Raw genomic sequence first — 22852 nt, 5'->3', positions numbered from 1 at the left:
GGCGGCCCCACTATTAGAGAGGACTCCTAACTGCCTTCCCACTCTGCCTTGAGTAGGCAACGAGAATCAAGGATCCCACTGGCTGGAGGGGGCACTGGAGGTCGGGTTTCCTCTCTTCTTAGGAAGTGCCCCCATCAGGGAGGATGGAGTAAAAACGTGTCTGGTTGGGAAAGTAAATAGATGCAAGGCAGATAAATAAAAATACCCAGAAGCAATTACAGAGAGGAAGTGGCATTTTTATGTAAGTCACTTTTCTGATGGACAACAGGCCTGCTTTGCTCAAAGTGCCGTGGGAAGGCTTCCAGGAGGGGGACCGTGGCCAAACAACTAGCGCGTCATGATAAGAAAATCAAACAAACAAAACAAGAGGATGGAAAGATCTCCGGGCAGTCAGTCATCTCAGGCTGCAAGTTGCCGCCTGCGTTTTCACTCTCGTCCCCATCACCCTGCCCCCACTGCCCGCGCGAGCAGGTTCAGGAGTGGGGACCGTTTCCTCCCTGGGCGCTCGAATCGCGCTGTGCCGCTGGAGCCGAGCGCTGCCAGAGCCGGTGCTGTTGGGGTGCGCGTTCCGGGGCCCGGCCGCGGGGCCCGGCGGCGCCCGGGTGCGCCCCCAGGTAGGTCCAGCCCCCGCCCCCTGCGCGGCGCCAGGCCCGGCCCCTGGGCGGCGTCACGGCGCGGCCGGGGAGGAGCGCGGGAGGAGGAGGAAGCGCGCGGAGGGGCGGGCGCTGCGCCGGGGGAGGGTCGCCGCCGCCGCCGCCGCCGCCGCCGCCGGGATCGTCAGGCCGGAGCCGCGCGGCCGAGCGAGCGGCGGGCGGCGGGCGGCGGGGAGGGCTCGGCAGTGGAGAGGCTCGCGGCGGGCGCCCGGGCCGGCGGGGTCCGCCCGGGCCGGCAGCGTCCGCCCGGCGGCGGGAGGAGGGAGCCGCGCAAGACAAAGAGCGGCGCCTGGGCGGGCGCAGCGCGGCCGCCGCCCCGGGACCCGCGCCGCTGCCCTCCGGCCTCGGCGGGCGGCCCGCGGGGAGGTAAGCGTGGCTGGAAGGCGCGGAGCGGGGGCCGCAAACTTGGGGCGGTTCGGCAGAGTTGGGAGCGCGGCGGGGCTCGCGGGCCGGGGCGCGCCCGGGAAGAGGTTGGGGGGAGCCGGTCCTCGGTGCCCCACGGGTGCCCTCGGCCCCGTCGCGGCCTGGGCGTCCCTGGCTGCAGATTGCCGCGCGCCTCCAGCTGCACACCTTCCTGCCCGCCCCTCCAGGCTCCCCACTCCCCCAGATGGCACGGGGGCGGGGGCGCCCACCCAGGGCGCGGGCGGGGACCTGGGCAGGGGTGCGGGCTGCGGGGCCCAAGACTGGAGACCCCCAGGGACGCAGGCCACGTCTGGCCTGAGGCCGGGCGGCGGACACCGAGCCCGGGGTGGGCGTGGGGCCGTGGGGTGGCCGGGGTCGTCCGGGCGCGGGTGCCTGGGAAGAATAGCCGAGGATCCCAGGGCCCCAGCGCCGGGACTCGGGAGGCCGGGGTGGGCCGGGAGAACTTACTGTGTTTATGAGAACTATTTATGATCCCGCACAAAGCTACCGTCACATCACATAAAGGAGGTTCTTGCCTTGGCGGGCCGAGCCAAGGGCGCTTTTGTGCCGGGTTTCAGCCCCTGCGTCCTACCTCGGATTTCCAAGACTCTTAAGTCACCTGAACCAAAGTTTCTCCCCATCGCTCTGTCCTCCTGGTTTATTCAGGGCGATTTAACCACCAAGTATTCCTGGAAGCGTTTGTTGTGTGGTTTTTAAATCATCCAGGGTGACTCCCTTTTGAGCGTGGTTAGCTTGGCGTTGTGTGGAGGAGTTTAATTTGCAAAACGCTTTAGTTTGTAGACAGTAACGATTCGGGATGCTGGGGGTCATTGGTTAATGGACACCAGGCACCTGACTTAAAACTCCGTATTGTAAAGAGCTTCAGGGACAAAGCAGGACCGCGTTTGGAGTTGGCTCTGGCCACTTCAGACCATTGAGGTTGGCAGTTTCCTCTCGTTTGGTTTTGTTTATTTTGCCAACAGGTTTGAAGCTGATTCTGCCAAATTTGTGTTCAGTGGGATGAGCAGGCCCCTGTCGGGGTTGGAGGGGCCTCAAACATCGCAGGCCCGCACCTGCAATGACCCCAAAAGAAACCAAACCTAAAGGCCAGTGGGCGTGGATTGCCAGGGCCCCACAGGTAGGGGAGTCCCTTCCTTGTCTCAGTTCAGCGCCAGCTTCTGGAAGGGATTTTGTGTAGAAATGAAAGTAATTCTGGGTGTGTTTCATGTCCCTGCTTTTGATACGTTTATCAACAGTGGTTTTCAACTCTTAGAAGTGGCTGAAAAAAACCTGGGCTGCTTTGACTTATCAAAACAGATCTTAACTGTGCTTCTGAACACACCCTTAATTCACTTACAGAATGTTCAGAGATAAAACGGGTGAATTAATAACAAGATTTTGAAGCATGTGTGGCGTTTATAGAAGGAGAATGGTAGTCAGTGGACACATTGGAGAAAGGATATTTAACCCCGTTTGGGCTCTGGGTGTAGGTTTTTACAAGTTGGCCATAGGAATTCCCTAAGAAGCAGGTGTTATCCTTGTTTGTGAGCGAGAGACTGTGAAGGAAAATCCTTTCTTTATATTTCTCTCCTTGAAGTTGAATGTAGTTTTGATTAAAGAAAGTGGGCCGGATCTGTGGCCATCTGAGACTAAAATTGAGACCTCTAAGCAGCGGGAAGCCGGTGGAGATGCCCACTCACTTCCTCTCCCTGGCACTTAGTTTCTTAGCTGCTCCATTCTGTCAACAGTGGGGTTGATCATGACACACAGGATGAAACTGACCCACAAACTGCCACCTGGAAAATTGTCTACTCTAACTCCCTCTGCCCACTGTGGAGAAACGGATCCTTTTTAAGTGGGTGGGGCTTGTGAAGTGTGCATTTGAAGCAGCTGTGGTCAGTTTTTAAGGCTTTGGATCTTGTATTATTAAATGCTACATCCTTACGTTTTCCTCATCCCTGCTCCATTTGGCCTTGTCATATTTTCACCTTCTGTCATTTACATTGGGGGTTGCTGTGCTTTTCCAACAAACAGCAGATCTTAGGTACACAGTATTTGAGAAATGTGCTATCATCCATATTAAACGCACCCGAAATCATCTTGCGTCTTGTGCACAGACAGGATAACCTTTTGGACTGCCCTGAGACTCCTTGATTGCCCAGAATGACCTGGAGTCCTTTCCTTGACTGCCTGCATTAGCGGAGTTTGCCCTGGCTAGACCAGACTGTGATACTCTGTGGGACGAAAATGCTTCTCAAGGCTGCAGCTGGCTTGCAGTGTGCCCTGAGGAAGACAGGGTTTGTGGAAATGGCTTTTGGACGTTAAAACGGAAGCTTCATGACTCAAGAACTCAAGATTGCTCTCGAGAAGGGCAGGAGAGGGTGGTGAGTGATGTTTGGGAAAAAGTAGTAAGCTAACTTCTTTTCTCAAATCAAGTAGAAACTCCCTGACGGCTCCCCCAGAGGCTTAGGAAATTAGTTTTCCCAACTGGAGGGATTGCAGATGGCACTTCCAAATTCTTTCTCATTCCTAAAATGAGTGATGGAAACCCTTCAAAGGGCCTAAGCTAAAAATGATAAGGTGTGTGTTAAATGCTGGAGTTAAGGCAACTCAGAAGGAGGTCAAGGCAGGTGTTCAACAGGTTATCAAAGGTATGTGGTTATAGTTAAAATAATTTGTCACTTCTTTAGGCCATTTTAGTTGTGCAGTTTAAAAGTTTAGTCATTTTCTTTTACTGCCTTTCACCTGAACATAATGTTTTTTTTTTTTTTTTTTCCTGAGGGTGCCACGTAAGCAAGTTAATCTACTGCCTGATAACACACCAACGACACAGTGGCACAACCGTTCCTACCTCCAGATTCTCAGTCTGGAGCCATGGAAATGAAAGGGTTCTTCTGATTGGCATGGCAGTCTCAAGGTGGTGTCACAGTGGTGACCCTGTCCCAGACTGGCCTTTGTGTTCCCTGGGGGTTCCTTTGCTCCACCCACCCTGGGTGTCTCCAGTTCTCATTCTTCCAGGGGTCACTTCTTCCCCACATCTTACCAAATCTTCCCCAGCTAGAGGTGATGACTTTGCCCTTGAAGCTTCACAGCACTTTGTGTCTGACTTGACATTTGTGACTTTCTTCCATGGGTTGTTTGGCTTTGTATTTTCTTTAGGAGGTTCCAAGCCCTCTGAGAGCCACAGGTGTTCCCACTTAGTGTAATACCTTACACACAGTTAATGTGCAACATGTACTTATTGAATCTGAGCCTGGATTACTGGGGCGGTGTGTTCCCAGCACGCCAATAATGTTTGTAATAACAGATCTCCAGAATCCTTGTACCTTAGAACCTCCGTTACACCACTGATGTCTTGGTCCCCAGGATGTGCAGACAGTGGGACAATTTGGTCCAGTGGTTTCTCTGTTTGATAAAATCTCTGTCAAATGAGTCATTTTTGTAGTCTTAAAGCTAAACGTAACAAAAACAAGACAGAACCCTGAAATTCATTTATTTTTCATATGCACCTTACGCACATAGTCTGAAGGTAATTTTATATAATCTTTTTGTGCACCTGCATTTTTTGTTTTCTTCTTGTTTGGGGGCACCAGGGATTGAACTCAGGGGCACTTGACCACTGAGCCACATCCCCAGCCCTATTTTGTATTTTATTTACAGACAGAGTCTCACTGAGTTGTTTAGTGTCTCACTTTTGCTGAGGTTGGCTTTGAACACATGATCCTCCTACCTCAGTCTCTTGGGTCCCTGGGATTATGCACCTGCATTTTGTCTGCAACAAACCAAACGGATCCAACTACATAACCACCTGGTGGGCTGGCAAAGTGTGTGGTTTTTCAGTAGATTAGTCTGTGCATGTCAGCCTGGACTGGAAACTGAGCAAAGCATTGCTAGTTGTTGAGTGTCTCCCCACTTCATTTGCTGTTGTAATGCTTTTAAGAAAAGAAGCTGAAGGTACACTTAAAATTTCAATAGAGGTTGAACATCCCTAGTTTGAAAGTCTGAAATCTGAAATGCCCCCAAACTCAAAGCTTTCTGCAGTGCCTAAATGTGGACAGGATGCCACAAGTGGAAAATTCCACATCTGACCTCATGTGATAGGTTGTGGTCAAAATGCAGGAACACTAACAATGCGGTATAAAATTATCTTCATACTGTATGTATAAGGTGTATGTGAAACAATTGAATTTCATGTTTAGACTTGGGTCACATCTCCAAGGTATGCATATGCATATATTCTAAAATTAGGAAAAAGAAAAACAAAACAAAAAACAAATCAGAAACACTTCTGGTCACCAGCATTTTGGATAAGGGATACTCAACCTGAATTGCAGTTTCTTCTTTTGAGACAGTTTTGGAAAACAGAATGCTTTTTATGGCCAATTGTTAATGAAGATCTAAAATGCCACAGTGAGATAAAAATCATGTATACTAATGTTTGTGTGATTAATTTATAGTTTACAAAGTACTCTGTACATCCACCACCATATTTAATATTTTGGATAACATGGCAAAGTTGGCTCCAGTCTTTACTTCTAGATCAGGATTCTGGGGCTCAAGGACAGTGCCAGGGATTACAGGACTTAAATTTAGGTGTAAGTCCTTCCCCTTGGAGCTCTGTCACTGCCAAGCAGGTAGTAGGAGAGGAGAGCAGAATTTAGCTGGGTAGAGTTGTTTTCTTATGAGGCACTAGACAGAGCAGAGCGTCATAGCCCTTGGGTGTGTGTACCTTAGCCTTATTGCTGATGTGTGCAGGTATTGATGGGAGCAGATCCTATGTGTGAGTTGAATCATCTGAAGGTGAGCCATTGGAGGGGAGGCAGACAAACACTTTCAGTGAACTTGTGTCCTTGCTTCATTGTTGTAAGCTGGAGTTACCCTGGAAAACTTCCTGTTGAAGAGTGCTTATTCCTGTTGGGTGGGTGTATTATGCATAATGGAATACCACAGACTAGGGGGCTGAAGAATTTATTTTCTTACAGTTGTGGAGGCTGGAAGTCCAAGATCAAGGTGCCAGCAGGTTGGTGTCTGATGTGGGCTCTTATTCTGGCTCCTCTTCTTGCCTTGTCCGTACAAGGCTTCTCTTCTCTGTATGACCTCATTTAACCTTAATTACCTTCTTTTATTTTTTATGTAACGGGGATTGAACCCAGGGGCTCTTAACTACCAAGGCACATCCCCAGCCCTTTTTATGTTTTATTTTGAGACAGAGTCTCACTAAGTTGCTGAGGCTGGCTTTGAACTTGTAATCTTCCGGCCTCAGCCTCCTGAGCTGCTGGGATTACAGGCACCTGCTACCGCGCCTGGCCTTAATTACCTTCTTAAGTGTTCTATCCCTAAATATGATTGACCCTTTGTATTGTGGGTCCTGCATCCGAGGATTAACTCTCTACAGATCAAAATTGCAGATTTTGTGAATGTGCTGGATATGTACAGGCTTTTTTGGGTCATTATTCCCTAGGCAATGCAATATAATTTATGTAACATTTACATGGATTATATATTACAAGTAATCTAGAGATGATTAGAGTATATGGGAGGGTGTGTGTCGGTGACATGCGATTACCGTATGTCATTTTATATAAGGAACTTGAGCATCGGGACCTCGGCATTGTTTCCTGGAGGCAGGGTTTCAGCATTTGAATTTGGAGGGGAAAAGTTCAGCCCGTCACAGTGTGTAACTCTGCATTCCTACACCTGGCTGATTTTAGGAGGTACTATTGCTTTCATCACCCGGGTGTGGAATCAGTGTATCTGGGGACGCCTGCCAGGGATGGTTTCAGCGTAGCGGAAGGAGGGGGTCCTGTCCACTCTTTAAGAGTCAGGCATAGAACCCCACGACAGGCAGGGAGTCTTGGCGCTCCAGGTTTTAAGCAGAATGATTAGAGAGAGAAAAAGCCTTGACTGAGTTCCACTTACAGATGCTTCTCCCAACGCGTGGGCTCACCTGCGGACACTCATTTTGTTTGATACAATATCAGAACTATTGGATAATGTATTGGATTTTGTGTGGAAAGGAAGGGGTTCCCTGTCCCCTGGATGAAGGGCACAGTGAGAGGATGGAGCCTGGGGTGGACTGAGCAGCCTTTGTCCCCAGAGTGTCCCATCCTGGAGTGTGCATGAAGGCGTTTGATGAGATGCCCAGGAGCTCTGTGTGCGTGTTTCTGACCCAGGTCCGTCTGCTGCTCCGGGAAGTAGAGGTGCCTCCTGCCTGCTCTCTCTCAAGCTCTCGTTAGTCTGTGTATCCGTGGTTTGTTATCCATCGATAAATAAATTAATTAATTAATGCATGTGAATGGACCAGCTTCTCACTGATGAGTTGGTTCCACTGAAACTTTGAGTGTCCCAAACTGTATCATTTCCTGGCCTGTCTGTTCTCTGGTTGTTTTTTCCTCATCATTGATTGACTCATTCATCCTTGAATTTCCCCTTGAATCTCCAAATCCGGTTATCATCCCCTATTGATTCTACCTCTGCAAGATCTCTGATATCTGAGCCTGGCTCTTCTTTCTCTTTTTGACTTGGACATCAAAACAACTTTCTAATCACTCCTGCCAATCTGTCTGCTCACTCCACCCTCACGTTCTAGCCTGACCACCACCTGCACTTGGTGGCTCTCCCGTCATCCTCAACTCAATATTCCAAGTCGCCAGCAGGGCAGGTGTGGGCCTGTAGACTGGATTCCCTCACTGGTTCCTAGCCTTTAAATACACCCCAACCCCCAGCCCTTTAAGCTACAAAGTTATCTGTGGTCACATACTGAGCAGCAGTTTGCTAACAATGGTTACAGAACAACAAAGTTTATAATCAGTTTGCTTTTAGAGACTTCTATCTATTGGGGCTGGTTCAGGGTTATCCCTTGTAACAATAGCTTGTCTGCACAGGGACCCAGCATGAGCCTGGCTTTCCCTAAGGGCAGGAGAGATCAGAAGCAGAAAATGAAGTGTGTGCATCTTTTATTTGCAGTGTCTCCCTGCAAATGCCCCTTGAATTGATTGTCAGGAGCCACTTGGTCCCAGTGAAATATCCTATGAGTTTCAAATGTGAGCCCTACATGTAATTTGAAATATTGTTATAATCACATTAAAAATGTAAAAATTAAGTACTTTTCTTTTATCCAACACATCTGAAATATTTTATTTCTGCAGATAATCAATATAAATCCTAATCAGTGCACTAATTCACATTCTTTTAGCCGTGTGAAGCCTTAAAAATCTGATGCTTAGTGTACATTTACTGTACTTCTTGCTATATTTTGGGTGGTCGGTGGACTACATGTGACTGGGGCTGTCACGTCCAGAGAGTTCAGGGCTATAAACTTTTCATGGCTTAGGGTTCATTTATTCTGAATTTTCCAAAGTTGAGATAGCTAAAAGGACACAGTAAAAAACCCTTTAGAATAATAATTGTGGTAATCATGATAGTATTTTATTGAGAAAGGCATGTCCCACGTAGTTATAAGGAATAATGTGATATTTCATATACTCAGTTTTAGAGTTCTGAAATCAGATTTGGTTAAAAGTCAGTGCATATCACCAGAATACTTCGTGCACCTTACCCATGTTTTCAAATATGTTTTGAATTGTAGAGGTTAAATTGCCAATGTAAAATAGCTTTTTTGGGGGGAATCAGTGTTCAACATATTTCTGACACATGTTAAGTTTTTAATTTGTAAGTATAGAAGCTAAAATCGAACCTCTTTTTAGTGATTTTTTTAGCTCTCCCTCCTCACACTTTACACATAACTCATTGATTTCTCACCAGGATTGAGTACGGTGCGTTCTGTTTTTAACCTTGTGGAAAGGAGGAGGAGAACTGTAGGTTGCCTGGTCGTGGGTCCCGTGACTAGGGAAGGTCAGGTCTGGTGTTCACTTCCTGGCTACCTCATCCTCCAAGTCTGGCTGCCATCTTTTCATTCAGCAGTATCTGAAAATTCGTGAAACAGAACCATAACTTTTATGATGGTATGAGATTTGAGAAACATTGTTGGAAAATCAGTGATAGGGAGTGGAGTGTGGGTAGAGGCTCATTCGGGAACCTCTTATCGGCCGCCCTGGACTTTGGAAGGGCATGATGAACAATTGGTAACTGTATAAGTGCGCATGGAGGGGTAACTGTGAAGGTCACAGAAGAGCATTATTGGGCACTGTGTTGGCCTGGCTGCGCCTCTTCCCTGGCGTGCTGCAGACCTGTGGTCCTCAAACTCTGAAATGAGCATTAGCACACTGTGGACGGATGGTCCCACCTGGAGAGTCTGATGCAGAGATTTGGGGCAGGGCCTGAGAATTTGCTCTTCTAATACATTCTCAGGTGATCCCTGTTGGAACAACTGAAAACTACTGCTAGAGGGACTTGCAGTGCCCCTGGGTGAGTGGGGGTTGGGGTGGAGGTGGGTTGGTGGTTCTGTTCAGTGCACATTGAGCATCCCTTACCCAAAATGGCTTGGGACCACAAGTGTTTCAGATTTTGGAACTTTTGCATTTGTACAATGAGATGTCTTGGGGACGGGATTCAAGTCTAACCGCGAAATTTGTTGGCTTCATGTACACCTTATATACGTGTAGCTTGAAGGTAATCTTTTACAGTATTTTTAGTGAACCTGTGTTTTGACTGTGCTCCATCTCATGAGATCAGGTGTAGGATTTTCCACTTGTGGAATTACATGGGCGCTCAAAAAGTTTTCAGTTTTGGTGGCTTTTGGATTTCATACTTTCAAGATGAGAGATGCTCAACCTGTAGCTGCGTCTTAATTCCAGCATGGCCTGCAGTGTGGATGCTATTGCACGGGCCTGTGTGATGTACCTCTTCATAAATAGCTGTATGCTGGGCTCTACCCCATCCTCACCACAGTGGCGACTGTGGAAGCAGGAGCATTTTTTTCATTCTTCAGTTGGCCTCTAACTGTGGTATTGTTGGAATACGTCTCTCAGCTGTTCTAGGCTGCTACTGTTTTTTCCTGAGTTACCAGTATTTTCCTCAAGGTGGGTAGGTAGGTGCATGCTGCAAATGTTGGAGCTGAACCTACCAAATCCTTCCCTTTGTGCCATGTGATGCCTCTGAAGGTCTTCAAGAACCCTAGGATGGCTTCCATACCTCCTTCTCAGGGCGTGAAAGGCCAGGGCAGGTCTCCATCCAGATTCTTGGAAGTGGCTGTAACAAGGTCCCCATGGGGAGCTGCGGCATTGGCTTCCCTTCCAAGTTAGTTACCTGCTGAGCTCATGCCAAACCTACCCTCCCATGTTCGGAGGACCCTGGGTGCCCTCAGAGGGCTGGGCAGTCTTCTCCCAGAGCACGTGGGACTGAGATGCAGCTGCGAGTCTGGTGTCCCTGCTGAGAGATGCTCCCTCTTGCCCTAGGTTTCAGAAGGGCTATCACTTGGATGGGGTTTTTCCATTCTCAGGTTTAGATTCGCAGTCACACCACTTCCATGGGACCACTCTGCACAAAGCATGCTCCAGGGTGAGTGGCAACAAAGGTGCATGTACTTAACTGGGCATCATGATCCTCACAGCCACTGTGGGTGTGGCCAGCCGGAGAAGTAAGTTGAAAGGCAGCAGATCACAGTGAGATGTCTACAAAGGTGCCCGTGGCCAGGTGAGAAGACAGACTGCCCATATCAGTTTTCCTTCAAGGATGTGCCTATGTTTTGTAGGGTATGAATTTTAGCTGTGTCTTTAAGGATGTCTGCAAGTCAGCAAATATTCTCTCACTTGAGGAGCATGGTTAACAAAAGAAAAGAGCACCTGATGTCTGTTTCCCCCTTCTCTCTTGCCAGCTGTGTCCATTTTAAGAACATTCGCTTTAAAATCTTGTATCCCCATTTTCAAGTCTCCGTGAGTGTATGAGAAGGGGTATGAGAAGGGGTGGTCAGAATTGAGAGTAAATTTTTTTCTGCTTTTGGAGTGACAGAAGCCATCTTGGGGACATCAGCATAAAAAAACGCAAACTCCTTGAGTTTTTTTTTTTTTTAATTTTTAATTAAATGTTTAAAGAGATGGAAAAATAGCAAGGGACGTGAGTTATTTCACGTCTAGTGTTTTACTATTTTGCTTCTTAAACTTGACCATGCCCTGGACCCGATGTATCTCAGCCATCCTGGTCAGAGAGGCTGAGTTTTTTCCTACAGAAGTAGCTTCTCTTTCTCTGCATGAATACCTCTGGTGGGTCAGGGTTCCATGTCTAGGAAAGAAAACGTATTTTGAACATACTACACATTATTCCATGTAGCTTCTCATTCATTTTTGGATCTAATTAGCTATTAGATTTGAATTGGGGAAGTAGAAGCCAACTCACTTTTGCAAATCCACAGATTTTAGGGCTAGTATTTTTAAAAGCTTAGCTGAGACTTGAACTCCCTCACCCATGTAGATAAATTAGTGATTCCCAACTGGGGCAGTTTTGCCCAAATGAACATTTGGCAGTGTCTTGAGGCATTTGCGAAATATCGGGTCTACGGGGTGATCCTGGCATTTAGTGAGCACAGACTACGGACGCTACTTGGCATCCTATATAGCACACAGCCCCCCCCCACACGAATGAACCGGCTCAAAAATAGGTCAACTTGCTCTGCTTTGCTTAAATATTTACAATAATCATGTAGATTCTTTTACACGTATCCTTTTGGAGATCGTTTCTTCCATTTGAATCAACATACTGAAAAGTTTTAGATCTTTACAGATGTAAACACTGTTTATACATCTGTACATTGTAAGAAACTTCCTTTAGTCCAATTGACTTAATCGTGGCTTTTCTTCATCTGTAATGATGTTAAAGTATAGCATATACTGCTTTTTAAATTTTAATTCACCATATTTGTGCCTTATACTTAGGTAAAGCTGATTTTCACAGGAAGCATCTTGATATAACTGAGATGGGACTAAACAAAGCACTTTCTGCTTCGAATGCCCACTGACGTGGAAGTAATGGAGGGGACCTTTATCAGCTACTTTTAACAAGCAATGGATTTATATAGAGTTTGGTCTAATCGAAGACATCTGTTTTCCTAGCTCAGAAGTCCTACATTGCTGATTATCTCTAGAAAAAAATTGTGTTTTATTATTTCTGAAGTTCATAGGATTCCGGGTTCAGCCTGATAAATTTTGAACTGGTAACATACATTAGCTTTTGGATGTTTTCTTTCTTTCTTTGTATAGTTCTAAAACCCTGGGGGAGAGAGAGAACAAAAATACCACAAATTAGACCTTATGAGGGGAAGGGAAAGGGAAAATTCTAATTTGGAAGTTAGTTGCTGACTCTCAGCGTCTACAGAGCTACCTCTGAGCTGGCTAGAGTATGATGTTACTGTATGATGTTACTGTCTGAACATTATTTTTTTTCTTTTTCCTTGTAATTAGACTCTTACTTGATCAGTAGGAAAAAACCTAGAAATGCAGAGACCTGCCAGTTGGGAGTTTCCTTGGCTTTATTGTGATCTGTTTTGTGTAAATTGTTTCCTGTTCTATTGCTCTTCTTTCCACTTTGTTGTTTCTTATCTCCTCTCTTCCTGTTCTGTTGCTAGGATAAACACAAAGTCAGCACTTTGTAAATTTTTGAACTTCCCTTGGTAGAGATCGTTAAAAGTGCAATCCATCTTTATTTTCTTCCATCGCCCCGTCTCTTGTGGACTGAGAACCGACCTCTGAATATTTAATAGTGACTCTTTGGATAGACTGGAAAGTTCTCAGTTACTACACAACCATGTAGGTATCTCTTTGTTACATGTTTGTGTGTATCATTTGCTTTTTACAGCCAGGGTGGAGGGAGGCCAGTGATGTGAATCCTGCTGTTTTGAAGATGAGCAGAGTGTGGGTCGTGGGGACTGAGCTTTGGTCCGCAGAGGTCCTGTTGTGAGTGGTTTCAGGAGACTTCAGCAGCCTGTCCAGGCTGGCATTTGGGCACCCCAAGTGTAAAAAAAGGCACACCCTGGACTTTTGTTAAGGTGGTGTATTGACTTTATTGTAGTCTCCCCCTCCTTTCAGGAAATCATCTGATTTTATGCAGTAACTTCTTGACTTTTCTTTATGATGGGAGCTGGATTGAATCTCTTTCAATCTCTTTTCTGAACTTGAATAATTGCTCCTCTAAACTTCAGCTTCAAAAAGGAGTGGAGACGTGGACTCTTAGGAGGAGTAGAGATGTAGATTCTCCTTTTCCTCTGCTACTGGTTCGGCTCAAGTTGCAAACTAATTTTCACCCTCTCTCGACTTCTCTCCGTGCGACAAGGGGTTGCTGCTGCTGTTCTCTGAAGCCACTGAGAGCTCTTCCCTACCCTCGTTTCACCTGTCATGGTACAGTTTCAGAGTTATTAGAACTTTTAAATTTTTTTTCCCTTGAAAGCACAAAACAAGTCGATTTAAGCGGCAAATGTGTTCCTCTGTTACTTTTGAGTCCAGTTCCGGACGGGAGGAGGACGGATGTGGACATGTAGACAGAGTTGCATTCATCTCCATCCCTCCCACAGATTGGCCTGCTGTCCAGATGGTATTTTAACTAAATTGTGTTCATGCAATTAATTTTTAAGTGGTAACCAGCTCTGTCCTGGGGCTGTGGGGGGGTCCATCCCAGAATCAGAGACCTGCCTTCAGGGAGCCCGTAAGCCAGTGCAGAGATTTCACAATCCATAGTCAACTTTCATCTTCATTGACAAGTACAAAGTATGACTGTTCATTGCCTTTATGTGGGGGGAGACACCATGGGAAGCCCCCCACTCATCCAGCCAAGACCAAGTAGAAATCATTTTAAGCATTTTTGGAAAAGGTTAATGTTTCCTTCAAGTTCCTCAGAAACTTAGGCACTCCGGCAGCCCCTGGAGACTGGCTAATGTCACCTGAGCAGAGACATTGCCATGCCAGTTGTATACCCTTGTTATTCTCGTGACTGGGGCATCCATCTTTCCTTCTCTTACTCCAGAGCCACTTCTACTGTAGGGCCCAGGTGAGGGTCAGACCGTCTGTGGACATGCCGTGAGCGCTTGATTTGTTAGTCAACTAGTCTGTGCTTTCCAGATAATGGAAGCTCCCTGTATAGGTTTCTTCTTTCCTTAAGATCTTTAACTCTTAGAAATCAACAGAGCTACTTGTTGCTGCTTTTAACGGAATGCTGGTGTCAGATGTACAGAATACTCCCTCATCAGGAGTGGCATGAATGCATTATGCTGTCACATTTACATCTTAAAAAGACGGACTTAATCAGATGACTTCTGGAGTAGTAATGAGTGGTGCAAACCAGTTCTATGCAGTTGGCTTTGTAGCCTACTGAGGGTATAATTTGGAGTGTGTTTTCTTTGAAATTTAAAACTATTTCTCTCACTTTGTTATAGTGATTTTTTTTTAATGCTGAGGATGGGAGCCTGGGTCTTGTGCTTAATGTATTTTTTAAACACCGTGTTTCTGATTATTGAGTTCTGTTCGGTCTAGTACTTTGGTCACAGGGCTGTTTTGACAACAAGTCATTATAAAACAGTTTTTCAAGGTGGGCAGATTTTGGTATTTATGTTTAAGCTCTATTTAGCATCTGAAAATAAGTTAACACTACCTTTCAAAATAGAATTATAACTAGCAACTCTCCCTCTGGTTCACTCTGAATCAGTCGGTGTTGCCTTTAGATTTTGATGATGTGGATTAGGATAAAGTGGTTTTCGTGAAATACTATATTAATGATAGACTAGAATTAATGCTTGGTGTTTCTCATGGAACTTAAGTTGAAAATAACACAAGTTAAACTTAGTTCTTGGGCTTTTTGAAAGGAGAAAATTTATTGTATGTTAAATAAGTCTTTGTTCAGTATCAGTGAAGGGAGCAGGTTTTTTTTTTTTTAAATTTATGAACTAGAACTGTATTTTATGTATTTATTTTACATATTCAAGTATATATAATATGCTCTTTGTTCAAAGAACAGCAAACAATTGTATTGGGTTTCAACCTCCCCGTGTTGTGTTAAGCTAATCAGCAAGGAGTATTTATCTCATGTTGTTTTTCTTCCCCTTATTTTCCAGGGGATGGAACCCAGGGCCTGTACTTGCCAGGCAAGTGCTCTATCACTGAACCCCACCTCAACCCCCCCCCCTTTCTTGAGTTCACTAATTTACTAACTTTTGCAAAGTTCAGTTTGTTGTGGTAGCAAGTCAACCATGACACACTATGCATATATGTATTTTATTAATAATGATATAGATACATGTGTTTTAAAATAGTCTTTAATTTTAGAATGTTTTTGGGATTTACAGAAAAGTTCCAAAGGTAACCAGAGAATTTCCATGTACCCAGCATCTTACTTTCCCCCGATTTTGTTATTTAATGCTACCACTCACCAGTCAATATGGGTGCATTATTATTAGCTAAGCTTGGACTTTATTGGGATGGACTTAATTTTTACCTAATGTCATTTTTCTGTCTCAAGATCCATCCGGGATCCTGCATTTCACTTAGTGCTCACGTGTTCTCAGCTCCTCTGGTCTCTGACAGTTTCTCAGACTTCCCTGGTTTTCAGTGGCCCAGATGGTGTTGAGGAGCACTGAAGGTGTGTGATAGAGTCTCTTAATTGGGAGTCGTCAGGTGTTTTTCTCATGATCAGCGCGGGGTTTTGGCAACAGGGAAAGAGCCGTTCTCACCACATCACATCACATCACATCACATCACATCACATCACATCACATCACATCACATCACATCACATCAAGGGTACGCTATCAACATGACTTGTCACTGCGATGTTGACCTTGACCACCTGGCAGAGGTCGTGAGAGTTACCTTGTCTCTCTTACCACCCTGTGGTCTTTAGAAGAGGTCACTTAAGGATCCACCTCTTAAGGTGGTGGTGTCTGTGATAGTTATTTGAAATGCTGGGTGGGAGACTTACCTGTTCTAAGGGAGGAAGGTTTAGTGGAGGTGTTGCCGACAGCCCCTCGGCCCGTTGGGGGGGAGGAGGAGATAGGATGGGGCTCCAGCACCATCTTTCTAGAACACGGTCCTGGGGTGTGGAGAAATGCAAGTTCCTGGGACCTGTTGTGCACTGCTGACTCAGTCTCCTGGGATGGGTTGATCTGGAATTCTTCATGTTGGACAGGTTCCTCTAGGGATTCTGATGCTTGTTCAAGGTGGAGAGCCTCTGCTGCGAATTAGCATTGGAACCATTCTAATTCTTTTCCTGTATGTGTCAGTGTACCACCCTGTAGTCCTTGCTGTGCATACCTCTTCTCTGCTGGTGGCATTGGGGCTCCAGGCTCCTCTGCCAAGAGCTGTTGACGGTTCTTCCCGTGATGTTAACCACCTCTTGGAGAGTGCTCCAAGTGAGTGGTTCGTTCTTGGCATGAACCTGAGGTCTTCTTTTGCTTCCTGGATAACCTCATCCAACCTTGGTTTGGTGTTCTCAGAGTTCTAGATAGCAGCTGGGCAACTAGCTGCGTGATAGAGTGTGTGGCCCTGGGTTCTGTCATCGGGAACTCCGTCATGGAAAGATCAGTTTTGGCCAGAGTAGGGAGGTCCTTAAATGTCAGGCTTGTCTGAAAGTGGTTTTGTTATGTGAGAGAGAGAGAGAGAGAGAGAGACAGACAGACAGATGGCTATCCAGACACGGTGTGAACTGTGCTCAAGTAAATTTTCATAGTTTCCCAAAGCTTCTGGTGCCTTGTGAAATCGGGCAGCTCTTGGGCAAATCCCCTGGTCAAAGTGGGAGGCCAGTGGCCTGAAGTGGTTTCTACAGTCTTGGGGTATGGGCAGCCCTTGCCTTGGGCACGATTGGAAGCCTGGTGTGGCGGTAGGGCTGGAACGGTCCTTCCAGCCCAGGGCCCAGGGGCCCGGCACTTGGGACACAGTCCTGCTATCTGTAGATTGCGGGCCAGAGTCTCTCCTGAGGCTGTTCCGGTTATCCCTGACCTTTGTGCTGTGAGAGTCTTCATGCTTGGTTGGGGTCGGAGCTGGCTTGGGGAGGGGCTTGAAGGTCTCTTTTTCCTCCATTGACTGACTGACCCAAGGTTTTGGTAGGGATAAGAGGTTAACATTCTCTTGGGTACCTACATCAAGGGTAGTTAAGGCTGGTAGCCTGTTTCCATTTCCTGTCATCCTACCGCCCTCAATAAGGATATCATTTGGGGATGGGGGGGTTATTTCCCCCCAAAAAAACTACCTCGGCCATAGAGATTGACTTGCCTTTGTTCACATGAATATAATTTATGATTTATATCAATACATTTGGCTTATTAAAAATTACCAAATACAAATGTGCAGTGACTTTTCTGAGCACTGTTTCCCTTTAGTCCATGCCTCTGTTAGCCTATTGTTTGTGATTTCTATTTTGAACTTCAGATTTTTGGGGGGTGGAATGAAACAGACAGACAGACAGATAGATAGATAGATAGATAGATAGATGATAGATAGATAGATAAATTAATGAGAGAGAGAGAGAGAGAGAGAGTGTGTGTGTGTGTGTGTGTGTGTGTGTTATATAAAACTTTAAAAAAATTATTTAAAGTCTTGTCCTTTTTTTCGCTTTTTGCCTTGACCAGTTTGAGGTTGTAAAGTGGGTTTGGGGGCTTGGTATGGACTTGACCCAAGGATGTCCCCTTGGCTGGAGACTAACCAAGGACAGTGCTCTGGAATCGGCTCTTCTTGGGCTTCTCCTTAGTATAAGGCTGCTGAGAAGCTGGTTTCCACATGTCAGCGTGGGGACCTGGTGCTCTCTGTTGATCTCCCCTAGCTCTCAAGTTGAGAGAGGCCTGGCTAGAGGAAACAGGCAGCTCAAGTGGAGAGAGCATCGGACGGGGCCTGTGTCCAGGCTGGCTCTTGTGTGCTCAGTTGTCCTCACATAGAATAGCCATTCCTGATGGTCACAGCACCCAGAGAGCCCCCCTGCTCAGGCTGTCCTGCTGGAGCCTAGGGATTTGGGAAATCATGGCCCAGGTCTTTTAAGTCCTAAGTGATTCCATGGAGTAGGGGTCCTCAACCCCTGGCCCTGGTGGGGAGAGGATGGACTTCAAAGGGGGTCCATGAACTTGGGCTGGGGAAAAAAACTGACATTTTACTTTTCTCCACCTTGTAACCCAAATTCAACATTTCCTTCCAGGCCCAGTGCATGGTCTTCTCAGTCACCAGAGAAATGGCAGTGATTTTCCTGTCCTGCCACAGTGCTGCTCCGTTAAGGTTCCTGGGACATTAGGGTAGTTCAGACCTGCTGCTTCCCCCTCTTGTTTAGTGTGTCAATGAAGAAGCACAGAGATGTCCAGATACCAAATTGACTTTTTAAAATAATACACAATAACCGTGTTTTAGAATTTAAATTGTCTAAATGCAAACCAGGTGAAAGCACCCTGAGAAGTTCCCAGTCCCTGCCATTGTGCCCTGGGAGAAGGGGTGCAGGGCACCCGAGGGCTGGACCTGGCCAAGCACCAGATGTCATCTTGGCCTCTGATGACAGAGCTTCTAAGGCCTAGGCCACTGGCCAGAGATGTCCCTCGCAGGCCCTGTGGACAAGTGATTCAATTTTGTTGCCAAACAGGACTCTTTCCAGCCCTGCAGCAAGGACACCATATCCCCCAAGTAGACGAAACCTCCTCTCTAAAGGAACATCCTAAAAGAATCTTATTTAAATTGAATGAAAAGCCCAGTTATTATCTTTGTAAATCTTTAACTCACCATTTAAGTCATCATAGTGGGAAAATACATACTCATTTTGTTAGCTAAAAGAAATGCTAATGTAAATTTGTGTTCTGGGATCCGTGGTTATTTAATGTTAGAGCAGTTGGGTCAGGTGGTGGGTTGGGGACTTAGGGGCTTGTAATGACTTCTAGTATCAGGCAAATGTCAAGTGGCTTTAAAAAAATCTCATGCTTAAAAGAATGTGACTTTCTAGTTCTCGTGGGTATTGTGGCAAAGTGTCCCTTTGAGTTTTTGACCCCCTGTTTAAAGAAATACGCTATAAAGCAAAAATAATTGGGCTGGGGATATGGCTCAAGCGGTAGCTCGCTCGCCTGGCATGTATGTGGCCTGGGTTCGACCCTCAGCACCACATACAAGCAAAGATGTTGTGTCCGCCGAGAACTAAAAAATAAATATTTAAAAAATTCTCTCTCTCTCTCCCCTCAAAAAAAAAAATTAAAACAAAAATAATTGAGAAACAGAATAGGCTTGTGAATTGTGTGTGCCTCTCTGCATGCGCAACTATAAATACCAGCGGCTCGGAATTCCCTTGAAATGATGGACTGCATGAAGGTGCATTCTTAAAGTATTAGTGTGGCAGTGGTAATAGCGGGTATTTATTGAGCACTTAACACGGTTGAGCATTTCATGTGTGTTGTCTAATTCAATTCTCTCTGCAACCCTGGGAGCTGCCCTTAGCTACATTTAACAGATGAAGTGGCCAACTTGGAAACGCGAAGCCATCTATCCAAGTGCTGGTCTTGGCAGCTTGGCTTTGGAGAGTTTTCATGTGGGTGTGCTACATTTGCACGCCTGAGCAGTGATGCTCCGTGTCAGACACAGCCACGACCCTTTGACGGGCTTTGCATCTGTGTTCTGCAGGCTAATGGGAGCATGTGGGCAGACATCCACTCCTTAATTATTTTAGTGATGCAGCTTGAATGAACATGGCTCTTTCTCTGTGACTCTCTACCCATTCACCAGTGGCCACACCCCCAGTACAGCATTTCCACAGGACCCCGGAGCTTGCAATTTGGTGTTTTCTGGTGGGGTATTCAGGAATACTGGTTAAAAAGGTCTTCAAGTGTGAACTGAACACCCAAGTACTTTATCACAAAGACTTCAATTTATGAGACATATTTTTGGCATTGCTTTTTTTAAAAATTTTTTTTTGTAAGGAGGGTACCAGGGATTTAACTCAGGGGCACTGGATTGCTGAGCCACATCCCCAACCCTATTTTGTATTTATTTAGAGGCAGGGTCTCCCTGAGTGTCTTAGAGCCTCGATTTTGCTGAGGCTGGCTTTGAACTTGCGATCCTCCTGCCTCAGCCTTCCGAGCTGCTGGGATTAAAGGTGTGCGCCACCATGCCTGGCTTGGTACTGCTTTTTAATTTTGTTTCGGTGGGGGAGTGTGGATTTTCTTTTAATGATAAGAACACACACCAACTCTGGAAGATAGTGTTTGAAAAGGGAGGCACCTTTTGTAATCTTACCATCCTCAAAAGAGACTTTTCGTAACTGCATCGTCTTTGTTTTTGTAACTGTTTGGTAGCATTTCTTCTCCATGTGAATATTTTCTACTTTCTAAGTTTTATAATTTTTGTTCCTGCCGGTGCCTCATGTTCCGTGGGGTTGAAAGTTCTATCCCTTGTGTGAGCTTGACTGCTGAGTTGGACATTTAAATTTTTGCTCCAGCAGATAAGGTGTTAGTACCTGTTTGACGGTGTTTTTCTTCTCCAACAGAATGATTTCCTTGCTATAAATTCCTTGGTAGAGGGTTCCCGAATGACATGGTATGGACATTACGGCTCTTGATTCATCTCGCCATAATGTGACTCCAAAGGGTCGCACCAGTTTTCAGGAGCGGACAAGTATCAATTTCACCCAAACTCTGCTGCCTTTGAATGTCAGAGTTCAAAGGCCCCTTCCTCGAGGCCTTTTAGTCTGTCTGTTGCAGAGGACTCTGTCTCAGCGTGATGATAAGACAGTGTTACTGCTCCATAGAAACAAAGCCACTAGAATTTGCACACACGGTGACTACTGCATCCTTTAAAATCCGCTGCCTCTAGAACAGCCCTTGAGTTTTTACGGCTCACTGACTTTGCACTGCCACATGGTCACCCCGAGGCTGGCCCCGCTGCCAACTCTTGGCCTTTTACTTTTTGAGCAGGTGGCCCATTCTTTGAAGGGACTCCCTGACAGCAGATGGAATGTCCTTAGACATGGCATGGGCTCTCCCTTTAAGGATGACTCTGGTTCCTAGGAGCAGACTGTTCTCTGGAGCCTTGTTTGGGGTGTAGAGTCTGCAGTGGAATTGGGTCATCATGTTTTTAGCCACTGGCCAAACAGACAGAGGGACACACCATTCTTTAAATCCATAGTTCTGTCCTCTAAGGACCCTGTTAGAGGGGCATCACTTACTGACGGAGATCCATGGTGAGAAATCTGTTATTAGGCAAATGTTGTTGTTGGAACATCCTGGTGTGAATGTACAGCCATCTACGTCTGCCAGATAGCCACAGTACACACCTAGGCTATGTGCAATGTATATGTGGGCAGCCTGGTGCTCCTGGGGCCATGAGAGACAAAATAACCCAAGATTTAATTAAGCACAAGAGAAAACAAGGCAATCGAGATACAGTAAACACAAGAGGGATGAGGCAGCTGCTGCTGTGTAACAACTAATATCCTGCTTTACAGTCAACTTTTTCTTTAAGTAGCAGTACACTAAAATAATGACAAAAGTATAATATGTAAACCAGTAGCAGTAAGTCGTTATCATTGACAAGTGTGATGCACTGTACTTAATTATATGTGCTCTGTTTTTATAGGATTGGGGCTCAGTGTTTTTTTTTTTTTTAACCAGTGTCACTGTAGGCATGTGGGCAGTGAATCATGCTGTGACATTGTGATGACTGTGACATCTCCGGGTGACAGGGCATTTTCAACTCCATTATAATCTTTCAAGACCACCATTGGGTATGTTATCTGTTGCTGAATGACACTTTGTTTTGTGGTACATGACTATTTTTAGTCAATTTGTCATGCCTGTAACAGATGGTGTGTGTGTGTGTGTGCGTGCGCGCGTTTGTGTGTGTATGTGTGTGTGTTTAAGTTTCTTTGTTGGTACATAGATTACTTGTTTCTTACATAATAAAATAGGAACTCAGGTGAGCTGTGCCCACACTCCAGTTACTAACTTTGCAGTGATTTGTTACTCAGCAGGAGGTGACTAATACACAATATGGGAGAAACCTGTTCCTATTGCTCCTGGGTCAGGTTTTACTTGCTACCGAGCAGGAATTCCTGAACTGCTGCTCTACTTCTTCATACACTTGTTTTGCTTTGTTTTTGCAATGCTGGGGTTGAAACCCAGGGCCTTGCCCATGCCAGGCAAGTGCTCCAGCCGAGGTGCATACCCACACTCTCTTTTAGGTCTTCATGGCATTTCTCCTAATTGGCCCAAGAAATAGTGGGAATCACTTCCAAGCCTACTCTAGCCATATTTTTTTAAAGAGACAAGAGAATGAAGAGGGCAGGGCATCTGTGGGAGCCAGTGAGGAAGAAAGGTGGATGTGAAAAGCCCCAGCAGCATCAGGAAGCCTGCAGATGGTGGGTGCCCCCTTTCTGACCATGAAACGTCCGGGTTGCGGATGATCCTGGAAACAGTGGAAAGACGGGAGGAAGAACTTGATGCACTTCTTTCTCCCTCGGATCTGATTTGGATTTTCTTTTTCTCTAACATACGTGCCCCTTCGTGTGGTCTGCTAGGAGAGACCAGGAAGCAGGGGCACTCTAGGCGACCGGCCTGACCTGCCTTACTCCATCCTTGGGCCTTTGTCTCCTCGGAGGGCACGTGCAGGTTCGCTGCCTTCCAAACTGTTTCCACTGGGTAATATAGAGTAGTAGCAGTTAGATTTAGGAACTGGTACTTTGTAAGGCCTTCAGGTTAGTGTAACAAGAATGCTCCCTTTGCCTGCTGCATAGGATGTTGGTCAAACTCGGGTGTGGAGAGAAGAAAAGAGAGAGAAGTTGGTCTTAGACCCTTGACATGCTTGAGTGTAACTCTGGCCACCTGACCACACAGGGTGGTCAGCCAGGTGGGTATGTGTGTGTACACACACACACACACACACACACACACACACACACACACACGAGACCAG

General features: G+C 46.1%; 1 protein-coding gene across 2 annotated transcripts in view; it reads left to right on the top strand.

The window, feature by feature from the left end:
• Positions 1-753: 753 nt before the first annotated feature.
• The window catches only part of Nck2 (NCK adaptor protein 2), a 143519-nt gene continuing 121420 nt past the window's right edge, over positions 754-22852 (top strand). The window contains exon 1 of one of the 2 annotated variants that reach the window (XM_078028726.1): positions 754-1019. The gene's annotated coding sequence lies outside the window, so the exon portion shown is untranslated. The remainder of the gene's footprint in view (positions 1020-22852) is intronic. The other variant, XM_078028725.1, reaches the window with a different exon arrangement.

The sequence above is a fragment of the Ictidomys tridecemlineatus genome, chromosome 12 (assembly GCF_052094955.1).
Source record: "Ictidomys tridecemlineatus isolate mIctTri1 chromosome 12, mIctTri1.hap1, whole genome shotgun sequence".
Classification (NCBI taxonomy): domain Eukaryota; kingdom Metazoa; phylum Chordata; class Mammalia; order Rodentia; family Sciuridae; genus Ictidomys; species Ictidomys tridecemlineatus.
This window is presented reverse-complemented; position numbering and strand designations above follow the sequence as displayed.